This window comes from Heloderma suspectum, chromosome 1, assembly GCF_057233095.1.
Source record: "Heloderma suspectum isolate Gila_16-S chromosome 1, 16-S_ref, whole genome shotgun sequence".
In the NCBI taxonomy this organism is placed as follows: Eukaryota; Metazoa; Chordata; class Lepidosauria; order Squamata; family Helodermatidae; genus Heloderma; species Heloderma suspectum.
The window spans coordinates 131,696,893-131,710,530 of NC_139458.1; the positions used below are offsets into that span (position 1 = coordinate 131,696,893).

Sequence of the window (13,638 nt, forward strand, 5' to 3'; positions counted from 1 at the left end):
AAGCTGAGCTATCCAGAACCAGAGCTTAAAATCCCTAAGGGATACTTCACCTATTGCTCTTCGTCATTTAACTGGAGAATCCCCTTAACTAAACCTTCGTTCAACAAAAGCCACAATCACAGGCAGAGATACATAAGGACAGGCGTGAAGCATGCCTCCTCAGACTGTTCAGGGTTCCTGTTCTTTCTCTCCACACAGAGCATGTTTAACTTAACAATGTAATTATTCAAATGAGCCAACGAGTCCTCTGAAGAGGCGGGTTTTCCTGTCCTTCTGAGCTCCTCTGGAAATCGTTGGGTTTCCCTGCAGCAGAGGGTGCTGGGAAACGTGTAAGCATGACTGCATGACTGTTAAACCCTCAATATAATGACGATGCACCATCCTCACAGCAATATTTGCACAGTCCCTGGGGTGTCGGAAAATTAGGAAGGGAGAACAGGGAAATCACAATCCTAGTTTACAGCAATAGCAAGACTTGCGTTAGTGCTGATGTTTCCCGTTTGGTCTCAAGAACTCCCTGGAAGGAAGGGAGAGGAGGGCAGAAAATGGGGAGCCATCCCCTTACAATGGAGACAAACAAAAGATCTGTACAGAGGCTTAGGGCAAACCATTGCTGGAATATGTGCAGAGATGCGAATGCCACAGGGATCTCGGTTGGGCCAGCAAAATACATTCCTGAGAAATTTCTGCTCCAGGAAACTTTAGCACACATGGACATCAGATGGGGATTTAGGAGTGCACCGTTTTAAGTCCTAGCAAATGGACATGTACACTATAGCTATGCATTCATGCGTTGCACATGTATGGGATCATAGTACACGAGTACACACTTGGTGTCTGGTGCAGAATTAATAATCCAGAAGATTTCAATTTTCTCTTTAAAAACATGCACACACGCACGCACGCACACACGATTTCTAATCTTTACGGCCGTAAAATCTCAGAAGCCAGCGGGAGCTCAGCTGGACTTCCACTCCACAGTTAACAGAAGCAGAATGAAAATACAAAATAAAAGTAACAATATTACGACTGTTATTCCAGGAGAGCCTACATAGTTCTCCCTCAACCCCCATTTTATCCTCACAACAACCCTAAGAGGCAGGTTACACTGAGAGATGACTGCCTGGCCCAGGGTCACAGAGTGATTTCAGTGGAGATCTGAACCCGGGTCTCCCCAGTCTGCTCTAACCACTATACTACACTGGCTCTCTATATGCAAGTGTGCGCTGTTTATTCAGGTCGCAGATCTTCTTTCTAGCACCACCTTGGAAATACTCGCATTAATGAATGTATCCCAGAATGCGAGTAAGCAAACAAACAGTAGGGCTGGTGTCAGCGTGGATTCATGCCGGCGAAGGATCTGCTTCCTTCAACTATTTCTCTTGGATGCCTAGGGCACTTCCTGTATTTCCAGCTCTCAGGATTTCCCATACTCTGTTGATCGGTGCTAATCACTTTCTAATTGCTTAATGATCCCCTGGTTTCCAGCGCTATACTGACTGGTCGCCTTCATAACTACTGCCCGCTGCCAACAGCACCACTGCTGTGTTCGCCCAAGGACCCCTTCTGCACCCAGGGGTCGAAGGGTTAGATGGAGTTCCAGAGTTCTGGCCTGCTCTCTGTGCAAAATCCATAACATTGGCTTCTGCCTGTGATTCCTCTTTGAATAATTTGCTCAGTGCATTTTGCTGATGAGAGCATTTTCCTTGTGCTCACTCTCCAAAGCGTTTGCATTGAACGATCCATGATTTCCGTGACTTAAGCAAAAATAGCTCACGAAATCTGGGATTTTGTGCCAGCAAATGGTTGCCCGAGGCACAGCCAATCATTACCTTTAGGCAGACACCATGCGGAGGACATTAGAGCTGGCATCATAACGTGGACAGAGGCCTGGACCAGTTTGCTGGATAAACTTCCCTCCTAGGGTTGCAACTTCCCAAACATGCTCTGGGCCGCTGTGACTTGAAGGGACAAACTATGTGTGATGTTTGTCCTGTGATCTGGCCTTGCGTGGCTGGTGTTTTTCTTTTTAAACATGTACAGCCAGCTCAAGAAGGGGGGGGGGTCGGGGGGGAGAGGCTGATCAGGACCATGGCATGGGGAGTGGGGAGAGGCATGAAGCCCTCTAAGTGGGAGCAGGCTTTAACATTTTGCCCCTGCTGAAGTCCCAGTTAGAGATGTGAAAGCCTGGAAAACACCCCAGAAAAATGGGGTCAGGTGTTTACCTGGAAAATGTTTTAAAACCCTGTTTGTTCTCCATTTTTCCAGGCTCGCTGGGAGGCAGGATCCTTAGGTTTCAGCCCATCTAGGGCTTTATTGGGTGACCTGGGAAATTCTTTTTCTGGGCAGCATCCCACATTACTTTTCCGAGCAGCTTGGTGCCCTCTGGATATTTTGGACTACAACTCCCATCACCCCCCACTGGCAGCCATGCTGACTTGAGGCTTAGGGGAGTTGTTGTCCAAATCATGCAGAGGGCACCAGGTTGGGGAAAGCTGTCTTTAGAGGGCCTGGGCTGTTAAGGAAACATGAATATCTCCAGAGATCTGGAATGCTTGCACCATTTTTGGTGACCATTTTGTTGGCCTAAAAAAGGAACTGCCCTAATATGGATTTTGGGATGAAATGTGAAGTGGAAGGATCTTCCATATGCCTGGGAGAAAACCTGCAAGCTCTGAGCGGCTGCCAGTGGTGGTTGGGTGTGTGCATCTGTATATGTGCATTGCCCCTAGAAACACCTTCCTTGGGAAAGAGATGGGTGATCAGACTTTCATAAGTCTTAGGACAAGAGAAGGTACAGAATGTCTTTCAAAGGGGATGTTGGGAAGCAGCTCTCTCTCTCTCTCCAGGCTGACCAGAAGCAATAGAGGGCTGGGATTTTGTCTCATTAATCTGTGTGCAGGAGTGGGAATTTCAGGAGGCGCTGCTCAGGATCTCCTGGAATCCGCAAGGGTGAGAACTGCACCAGTTCAACTGATTTTCCTGCTTCCACACAAGCAGAGCCCTGTTTCACCACCACTTTCCCTGAGCGCGCATCTGTGCGCACGTGCGCACACACACACACACATTTAAAAGCGCTATTAAAAGGAATCTGGGACACGGCCTTTTCAGTGTTGGCACTGAGGCTTTGATGCGCCCTCCCAGGGAAAGTTCATTCCCACACCTAGTTAGTTTTCCAACTCCAGGAAAAGGCTGTGATGTTCCAGAGGGTGTTCAGGACCCTCTTGAGTTTAAACTTTGGATCCTCTTCCTTGGCTGCTCTTTTTCTTTTGCCTGGTTTTTGATCTTTGTTTACTGCTGCTTAATTGATTGATTGATTAGCTGTTGGATGATTGCTTTGTTGTGCATTATGTTTCACTTGCTGTTTTAATGTGCATTTCTGCGTATGTGTTTAAAATATTGTCAGCTGCCTTCAATATCCTTTCAAAAAGGCAGATATACATATTTAAATGAATGAATAGTCAAGCTCTTAGGGCCAAATGAGATGAGATGGGGAAATCAGTTATCTGGTCTCTGGATGACTTTTTTGTTGCTTAAAAGCAGCCATGAGGAGAAGGTGATTTGGATTGCAGCCACAGAACTAGGTGAGGGGGATTAAACCACTTCCCTCACTGTTCCGTTTCCTTAATTTAAATCAACCCACCCACCCCCACCACCGTGCTACTATTAGCTGCAAAGGAGGAAAAAGACAGGCACAATAAAACAGGGATATAAATTTAACATTAATTTGTATTCCACTATCGTCAGGACTTACCCAGTCCTTATTTCTGAAAAGGGAGAGTCAAGTATCTTGTGGTCGCCCTACCCTTCTTATCTGGAATATCTTCACCTTATTCTCATGTTTGGCTACTGTAGTAAAAGCAAACATCCACTGATACGCTCGTTATGTTCCAGTGCAGAACCCTACCTCAGAGCCCATATGGTGTGGTGGTTAGAGTGTTGGACTAGGACCAAAGAGATCCAGGTTCAAATCCCAGCTCAGTTCACTGTGCAATCTAAGGCCAATCACTATCTCTCAGCCTAAGCTACCTCGCAGGGTTGTTACGAGGATAAAGTGGGGTGGGGTACAATCATGTATGGCACTATGACCTCCTTGGAGGAGAGATGGGATATAAATGTTACAAATATAATACAATATCAAGTCATCATCCCTTTCATCAGAATTAGGATCAAACACTGGACACCCTGTGAACAGATTACACACACACCTCCCTCATTTTTCCTCAGGCTTTGTAAGTTGATCACTGGTAAGGAAGGACTAGTTTCCTATCACTCTGTACACACACTGCAATTAAGGTAACAGGCTCATCATGCTGAGGGAAGAATTTAGGCACAAAGGAGAAGATTTTTCTTGTCCTGCCTCTGAGAATGGAAATGTATAAAGTGAACCTCCTTCCCTCTGTTCCCCTCCTTGTCTGCTTCTGTCTCCCATTCCCAAGGTGCGCGGGAGATTTGCTAAATCAATGATCAAGCCTGCAGTGCAAACTCAAAGCGGCTGTCACTTTGGCATTTGAAAGGAAATACTGTAAACAATGTCCAGTCGCAACACAACCTTCCAACCTCAGCAAGCCCACACCCACCACCACCAGTGATGAACTCCGCAGCACTGGGCTTCTTATTTCATCAGCTTCCACTTCACTGAAGCAAAAGCTGCAATTTCACTAAAAAAAAAACAATGGGGGCGGGATGATTTGTCTAGCCAGTCAACAGCAGGGCCACCAGTGCAACAAGAATGAGTGTTGGCAACAGGGCTCTACCCTGGTTTTGTACTACCATGCTCCCAGCCAATGGAGGCTGGTGGCTCCGATGTCAGTGGGGCGGTGAAGCTGCTCCAGGTCTCAGTCAGAACTCTAAAGGAGCTGTCCCAGGTGCAAAGCATGGTGGCTTATTAGCAGTGCTGCACCTTGGATAGCTCCTTTAGAGTTCTGACTGAGACCCAGGGCACGTTTACCACCCCACAGACATTGGAGCCACCAGCCCCCACTGCATAACATGATTTGGGAGCTACATTGGATAAAATTCTCTTTTAATCTACACATTTGGGATACTGTCACTATTCCCACTAGGGTGGCCATGTGTTCTACTTTAAAGAGGACATTCCTCCCTTTGACGGGCTGTCAGAGGACACTCCTCTATTTGAAGGCATCCCCTATTTGAAGGGTTGTTCAGTCCAAGTCCAGTTTAAAGATAAAGAAGCATATTAAGAAGGCCAAGCAGGGATCTTGAAGGTGAGTATCGCCCTGGACTGCAGACTGAGCAGGCCCACAGGTCACAGTCTTCCCCACTGTCTTCCCCAATTTGGATCTAAACCTATACATTTTGATATGCAAATGCTATGCAAGTCACTGCCCTCTTGTGTCCTCCTTTTTGGCAATGCCTAAGTGGACACCCGACTCCTTACTACCCTGGGCGCTTCCAGGGGGTTCCTAGTAATCCTAATCAAAAGACACTGACTAAATTCACACAACTCGACATCCCACACTCAAGGTTATGTATGGGTTGAATGTAGGTTGTTGTTGAACCGTGGGTTGTTGTATGAACCCAGCTGTGGAAACAAACCATGGTTTGTTAACCATGAACAACCTACAGTTCACAACCCAACAACAAACTACGTGTTTTCTTTGTGAGTTGTTCACACAACACACGATTCAACAACCACCCACGGTTCAGCGACAACCCACACTCAACCTTGAGTGTGGGTTGTTGTGTTGTGTGAACCCAGCTATTGTGCAGCTATTCCGTCTTTCCGTCTTTAACGGATTTTTTTGTGGGAAGAAAAAAAGATGGAAGACGCAGTGGGAAAACATGGGAGGGATACAAGTGGAAGGTGACGACATCTTGACACCTGCCTGTGAAATTCCATGAACAAGGGAAATGTCACAATAAAAACCTCATCCAGAAGCTCCCCCACCACAAATCCCTGCATTTTCTCCGCAAAGGTATACAAAAACAAAACACTCCATACTGCTCTTAAACGCACTGCTGAAATCCCCCTCTTTTGTACTGCTCATAAAGGTACAAGAAGTCTTGCCTCTGCAACACCTTGGTCATCCTGCTTTACATGCTCCTTTTTTAGTGCAGAACCACAAATGTAGGAAAGCAGTCCCAGGAAGAAGATGCTGTGATGATGCAGATCACTTCCGGTCCAGACATCATACCTTCCTGGTTGAGGAATGTGCCCCCTGTGTACACCCTGGGTTTTCCCACAACGTCTGAATTTGGCTAGAGAAGTGAAAGCTCTGAGTGGATTCCACAAGATTTGTGGGCTTGAGGTGAGCAAAATGAGTGTACCCAAGACACACACACACACACACACACACACACAATCCCATATGGAAAATAGGTTCTGAACGAGCAAAGGGCTGGATGTGCCCGATCTCGTCTGATCTTGGAAGCTAAGCAGCGTCAGCCCTGGTTAGTACGTGGATGGGAGACTGCCTGGGAATCAGGCTTCCTGCACTAAGCAGGGGGTTGGACACGATGGTCTTGCAGGCCCCTTCCAACCCTATGCTTCTATGAAATGAGTTCCAATTTCTCCTGATGCAAAGGACCTCAATGGCTTTCAGGGAGACGTTTTATCAAGCCCAGCTCTCTCAAGCTTCTTTCACTGGGTATTTCAGGGCTCCTCCATGCAAAACAGGTGCTCACCCACATCCTCTTTGTACTTCAGGAATGGCAGGGAGCCACCCGTTTCCTTACTCTGCCTTCAGTTTCCCTCTTCCTCTGGTACTGTTGTTCCCAAACAGTTCAGCACCATTTTGACCTTTTTGGTGCTTTTTTCATTCTTAAGAACAGCTGAAGCACCAAGATTTGCATGCCACATTGCCAGAGGGCAGAGAACAGGGACCAGCCTCATCCTTTCTATGTCCAATTTGATCCGTTGCCTTGCTCTGTAGCACATAAGCAGTCATAGCTCTGGGCAAACTTGCTGCTTAGTGAAGTGTGTGTGAAATCTGGCTGTAACACATTTAGAGAGTCACAGAGCGTGCTTCCAGACAAAGGGCTCCTAGCACTACCCATCAGAAGGCATTGTGCAGCTATTCCGCCTTTTCCTCCTTAATAGATTTTTTTGTGTGGAAAAAGATGGAAGAAGTACAAAAACATGGGAGAGTTACGAGTGGAAGATGCCATCATCTGGAACCCTGCCCCCCCGCAATTCTATGAAAGAGGCAGGGCTATTGCACAATAAAAGTCATATCTGGAAGCACCTGCAGAATTACAGATCCTGCATTCAGCCATACCCATTACAAGCCACCTATTGCTGGCTTTTGGAAATGGAGTTACTTCACATCCCCTTATGGGTGTTTAGTCATAATAATAATATTCATTACTTATAAAGTGCTTCACTCTACAGGAAAGTGAAAAAAGCACAACAAACCTTTGGCCTCATGCCTAGCATTTAACCAACCTCTCCCCCGCCCTGCCCACCCCTTAAACAAACAAAAAACCAAAACCCTTACATGCACCAAGAACAAGGAAGGATCTCAAGGAAAAAGAAAAAAAATAGGCTGAGTTCAGAGATGAGCAGCACAGCGGAGGATAGAAGTTTTCCGGGGTTGTACCTGCTAACAAAGGAGGGAGAAGTGCAGATGACCAGGTGCTAGGAGGGCCAGAGAAAGGGGATAGCAACAGAGAAAGAAAGGAGGTGGAAACCGGAAGTAAAGCAATCTTTCAACAAGAGCATCGGCACCACAGAAATGCCAAGGACCCAAACAAAGAAGATGGGAAGAATGATAAGAAGAGGCCAAGGAACAGAGAGATGTACAAACAAAAAGAAGTGAAACTGGATCTGATAAAGAAACAGGAGTCACTGAAGAAGGTGTAACAAACAGGAACAAAACAAAATACAGAAAAACAAGAACCAGGCAGAAGAACTGAGATTAGAAGGGGTGAAGCTGAGACAGCTGGGCCAGAAAAAACTGCAGTGCAGTTACTACATTGACCAAACAATGAAAGGGTAAGCAAGTAAACCAGGATCATTGCAGTAAAGATAGAACCACTAAAAGGACTATTTTTAAAGCAGCATTTGAAGGGTAAAAACAGCAAGTACAAAATGGCATGCAAGCCCCGTTCCCAACAGGCTCCTCTTTTTCACATGTTCAGCACGAAGGTCTAAGGAGCTTTCTGAGCATGTTCAGCTGAAGGCACTTAGAAGCCTCCATGTGATCAGAAACTCCATGTGATCAGGTCTGAGGAGGGGGTGGCACTCAGGAGAACACTGGAGGTGGGGGCTTGCGCATACGACCCTGCCAGCAGAGGCTGGTGGTCCCGATGTCAGTGGAGCAGTAAATCTGCTCAGGGTTTCAGTCAGAACCAGTCAGGTTCTGACTGCACCTTGGATAGCTCCTTAAGAGTTCTGACTGAAACCCTAAGCAGATGTACCACCCCACTGACATCAGAGCCACCAACCTCCATTGGACCCCGCACACATCTCGCCCTCACATGTCGAGGCCAATGCCTGAGCAGGGCTTGTATTTTCTGTAGGCGACTGAATACAGCCAGGCAGGAGGCCGCTTCCCTCCAAGGGGTCCTAATTTGGCCTATGATTGATCCCTCCAAAGGCAGAAAATGATGAGAAAATCTTTCTCCTTCCCTACCCAGAGAAATGGAGCTTCTTGCTTGAGAATCACCACAGAGAGAGTACTGACAGATTTCCCTAACATTTCCATGGGTTTCCCCAACATTGGTGTATCGGACTGAGATGCAATTCTTCCTGTTATACTTCAAAAATCATCTCCTGAGCTCCCTGTTTGGGCCTTGCAATGTGCCACCACCATTACATTAGGTTCCCCTGGCTGGCTCCTAATTTTCTCTGACACTTAGAAAAACAGAAGGGCCCTTCACCAAAGGTGCTGTGATTGCATCCCTTCCCTGCTGAGTCTGCCCTAGTCAGCAGCAAGGAGATGAACGAGCCCAGCACGATGAAAGGACGAGAGACTACGGGTTCCATGTGAGGGAGAAGATAGCCTGTATCCTCATTACCTAAACCCCGAGAATTCTGCATTTGTGCGTGCAGTCTGATCTTGGAAGGGAAATGTAATCGGAAGCGTTCAACTTGGCTGCACCAATCAGGGCAATGAATACTTCCTCTTAATACCTCATCTTACATACTAGCTTCCTTATTTGTTAGTCCAAGAGGCTGCATTTGGCACAGCGTGAATAACACATTGTTTAAGCAGACTCCAATTTAAACAGGTATTTGTGGAAGTGCTGACTGCAGCGTTCATTATGGGTTCATTCCCTGATCGTAGCTAGGACTTCAGAGGAACCTGAAGGTGCACCCAGAGGTAGATGATGTTAGTGGCGCACCTGCTGCAGAAGTGCATTCACCATGATTTGAGCAGACATGTAATCTTCTCCCTGGGACCAAGCTCAGAGGAAATCCATTCTTCTTGTCTGCAGCAGCAGCCACTGTGCCCAGCACCAATGGGCAGGGAATGGGTCGCCAAACCATTTCCCTGCTCCTCTCCAATGGGGCTTTTCAGTATTTTAAAGAAATGATTCCACTTTTTTGTTTTAAGGGGGGGGTGCAACAAATTAACATTTAATTGAATAGAGATGGTGCTTTAAAAATAATTTTTAAAAGGTGGACAGTCTGCATGAAACACTGGGGGAGGGCAAGACAGACGATAGAAACAACATTTGATTTGCTGGCCTGAATGTCTGTCCAATGAGTTGCAAAGGTGGTGGTGGTGGTGGTGAGGAATTGAGCTCAAACCAGAAGAGAAAAACCTGCAGCAGCTCATCTGTATGTTTGTCTGCATGTGCCCCAAGTGAGGCTAGTTGCCAATACATTTTATACTGCAGAGGCAGGGCAAAGAGGAGGAAGGACCCTCTTGGATAACTTGGAAAGATTGTCTGGATGCACATCCAGGTCTTCAGACATTAATCAATCCAGCTTGTACCGGCCTTAGTAACCATCAGGTCCTCAGTGTCTGAAACCTTCTAAGGTTCTCAGTGCTCAGGGATGCAACTTTGACAATAAAAGTGGTTCCCTTTTTTAGAATCTGCAGTTAGCAGACTACTGTGAATTTAAGCACAGTCACCATGTTACCCACAAGCAAACAGCAGAGTTGAGAGGCTTATGAGGACACTCACGGAATGCAAGAGATATTAATGCCTTTGTATTGGTATCACCTGTTAAACAGGATCAATCTTCGGATTTGAAAATTGTCACTCGCCTGGTCCCCTGGGGAGAGCAAGAATCTCCTCCAGGCTACCAAGGAGGGAAGCTTGACAAAAGATGGTACTTCTTAAAAACAAATAACTTAACATTACATATGCACAGGCAGGCCAGTAATGTGTTCATGGGCTAGTAACTTTTATGGGCTGATTTTCAAGGTTACCAATCTCCCATGTCATCAAACTTCATCATATAATTCTGATATTTCCCAGATAATCAAGTGAAGACCTGCCACTGTGTCTGCAACACCCCGCTGACCTCTTTGGTCTTCTCTCTCCCACCTAAATTTTGCTTTGTCATTCTGTGATGGAGAAATAGTCTTTCTGTTCATTTCCAGGCCCAATTCCTCCTATGGAGCCCCTCTCTAATGAAGGCTCCAGGGCTCAAGCTGTCATTCGATATGCTGCTGCTGCATTCCCTCTATTCTGCTTCTTCTAGAATCTCTGATTGCCTGACACAAACCCCTCCAGTGCTTGGGAAAGACAGAATTAGCCCAGAGACTACAGCCAGTGCTAGCAATGAAGCAAGCATTCAGCTTTCATCATTTCTCAACAGCAGAGCACATTCCAGAGGGAGAATGTTAGTTGTGTGTGTCCAGCTCAGCTGTCACAAAGGCAACAGTGCAGGAAGAGAAAACCCACTCCCAGCTCCCTAAACTCATTCTGAAGATTTTCAGAGGGGAAGGAAAAAAGTAAGTTATATGTCCTGGTCTTTACTTGGAAGCAAATTCTATTGAACTCAATGGCACTTGCTTCAAAGTAAGTATGTTGAGCGTAAGGTTGCTGGTGTCGTATAACTGCAGGGATTAGAAAGTACAAGGCAGCATGTATTCCATCTTTCTGCAAGGATATATTATGATAAACATACCTGGAATCCCTAAAAAATTAGCCCCTGTAGTAACACAGTAATTTTAAAAAACCTTAAATGCTGTAAGAACGTGTGTGTCTTAGGGTTTTCTTAAATGGTGCCTCCTGCCCTGAACCCTTAAAAGGGGCAGGAAAGATATGGACATAAATCCAGGTTGTTGTTGTTCAGTCGTTAAGTCATGTCCGACCCTTCGTGACCCCATAGACCATAGCATGCCAGGCCTTCCTGTCCTCTGCTCTCTCCCGGAGTGTGCTCAAGTTCATATTCATTGCATCGGTGATGCTATCTAGCCATCTCATCCTCTGCTGTCCCCTTCTCCTTTTGCCTTCAATCTTTCCCAGCATCAGTGACTTTTCCAGTGACTTTTCTCTTCGCATTTGAGATTCAGCTTCAGTATCTGTCCTTCCACTGAGCAGTCAGGGTTGATTTCCTTTAGGATGGACTGATTTGACCTCTTTGCAGTCCAGGGAACTCGTAAGAGTCTTCTCCAGCACAACAGTTCGAAAGCATCAATTCTTCGGCGCTCAGCCTTCCTTATAGTCCAGCTCTCAAAGCCATACGTTACTACTGGGAAAACCATAGCTTTGATTATGCAGACCTTTGTCAGCAAGGTGATGTCTCTGCTTCTTACTATGCTGTCTAGGTTTGCCATAGCTTTCCTCCCAAGGAGCAAGTGTCTTTTAATTTCATGGCTACAGTCACCAACTGCGGTGATCTTGGAGCCCAAGAAAATAAAATCTGTCACTGCTTCCATTTCTTCCCCTTCTATATGCCAGGACGTGATAGGGCCAGATGCCATGATCTTAGTTTTTTAAATGTTGAGTTTCAAACCAGCTTTTGCACTCTCCACTTTCACCCTCAACAAGAGGCTCTTTAGATCCTCTTTGCTTTCTGCCATTAGGGTGGTATCATCTGCATATCTGAGGTTGTTGATCATTCTCCCAGCAATCTTAATTCCAACCTGTGATTCATCCAACCCGGCGTTTCTCATGATGTACTCTGCATATAAGTTAAATAAGCAGGGTGACAATATGCAGCCTTGTCGTACTCCTTTCCCAATTTTGAACCAATCGGTTGTTCCATGTCTGGTTCTTACTGTTGCTTCTTGACCCTCGTACAGGTTTCTCAGGAGACAGGTAAGGTGGTCTGGTACTCCCATCTCTTTCAGAATTTGCCACAGTTTGTTGTGATCCACACAATCAAAGGCTTTAGTGTAGTCAATGAAGCAGAAATAGACACTTTTCTGGAATTCTCTTGCTTTCTCCATGATCCAGTGAATGGTGGCGATTTGATCTCTAGTTCCTCTGCCTCTTTGGAACCCAGCTTGTACTTTTGGTAGTTCTCGGTTCACATACTGCTGAAGCCTAGCTTGTAGGATTTTGAGCATAACTTTGCTGGCATGTGAAATGAGCGCAATTGTACGGTAGTTTGAACACTCTTTGGCATTGCCCTTCTTTGGAATTGGAATGTCAACTGACCTTTTCCAGTCTTGTGGCCACTGTGGAGTGTTCCAAATTTGTTGGCATATTGAGTGCAGCACTTCAACAGCATCATCTTTTAGGATTTTAAATAGCTCAGCTGGAATACTGTCATCTCCGCTAGCTTTGTTGTTATTAATGCTTCCTAAGGCCCACTTGACTTCACTCTCGCACTATCATGGCTATCAGGGACATTAAGATCTTTCCTGTATAGTTCTTCTGTGTATTCTTTCCACTTCTTCTTAATCTCATCTGCTTCTGTTAGGTCCCTGCCTTCTTTGTCCTTTATCATGACCGTCTTTGCACAAAATATTCCCTTGAGATCTCTGATTTTCTTAAAACGATCTCTAGTCTTTCCCATTCTATTGTTTTCCTCGATTTCTTTGCATTGTTCATTTAAGAAGGCCTTCTTGTCTCTCCTTGCTATTCTCTGGAAATCTGCATTCAGTTGGATATATCTTCCCCTTTCTCCCTTGCTTTTCACTTCCCTTCTTTCCTCAGCTACTTGTAAAGCCTCATCAGACAGCCACTTGGCTTTCTTGCATTTCTTTTTCTTTGGGATGAATTTCGTTGCTGCCTCCTGAACAATGTGACGGACCTCCATCCTCAGGCACTCTATCAGATCTAATCCCTTAAAGCTATTCCTCACCTCCACTGTATATTCATCAGGGATATGATTTAGGTCATACCTGAATGGTTTCGTGGTTTTCCCTACATTCTTCAATTTAAGCCGAAATTTTGCAATAAGAAGCTCATGATCTGAGCCACAGTCGGCTCCAGGTCTTGTTTTTACTGACTGTATAGAGCTTCTCCATCTTTGGCTGCAAAGGACATAATCAATCTGATTTCGATATTGACCATCTGGTGATGTCCATGTGTAGAGTCGCCTCTTGTGCTGTTGGAAAAGAGTGTTAGCTATGAGCTGCGTGTTCTCTTGACAGAACTCTATTAGGCTTTGTCCTGCTTCATTTTGTACACCAAGGCCATGCTTGCCTGTTATCCCGGTGATTTCTTGACTTCCTATTTTCGCATTCCAATCCCCTATGATGAAAAGGACATCTTTTTTTGGTGTTAGTTCTAGAAGGTGTTGTAGGTCTTCATAGAACCGAT

At 45.7% G+C, this 13,638-nt stretch overlaps 1 protein-coding gene across 1 annotated transcript in view; it reads right to left on the reverse strand.

Annotated features, from left to right (window-relative positions):
• The window catches only part of SYT12 (synaptotagmin 12), a 90,084-nt gene that overhangs the window by 12,284 nt on the left and 64,162 nt on the right, over window positions 1-13,638 (reverse strand). The window lies entirely within an intron of this gene.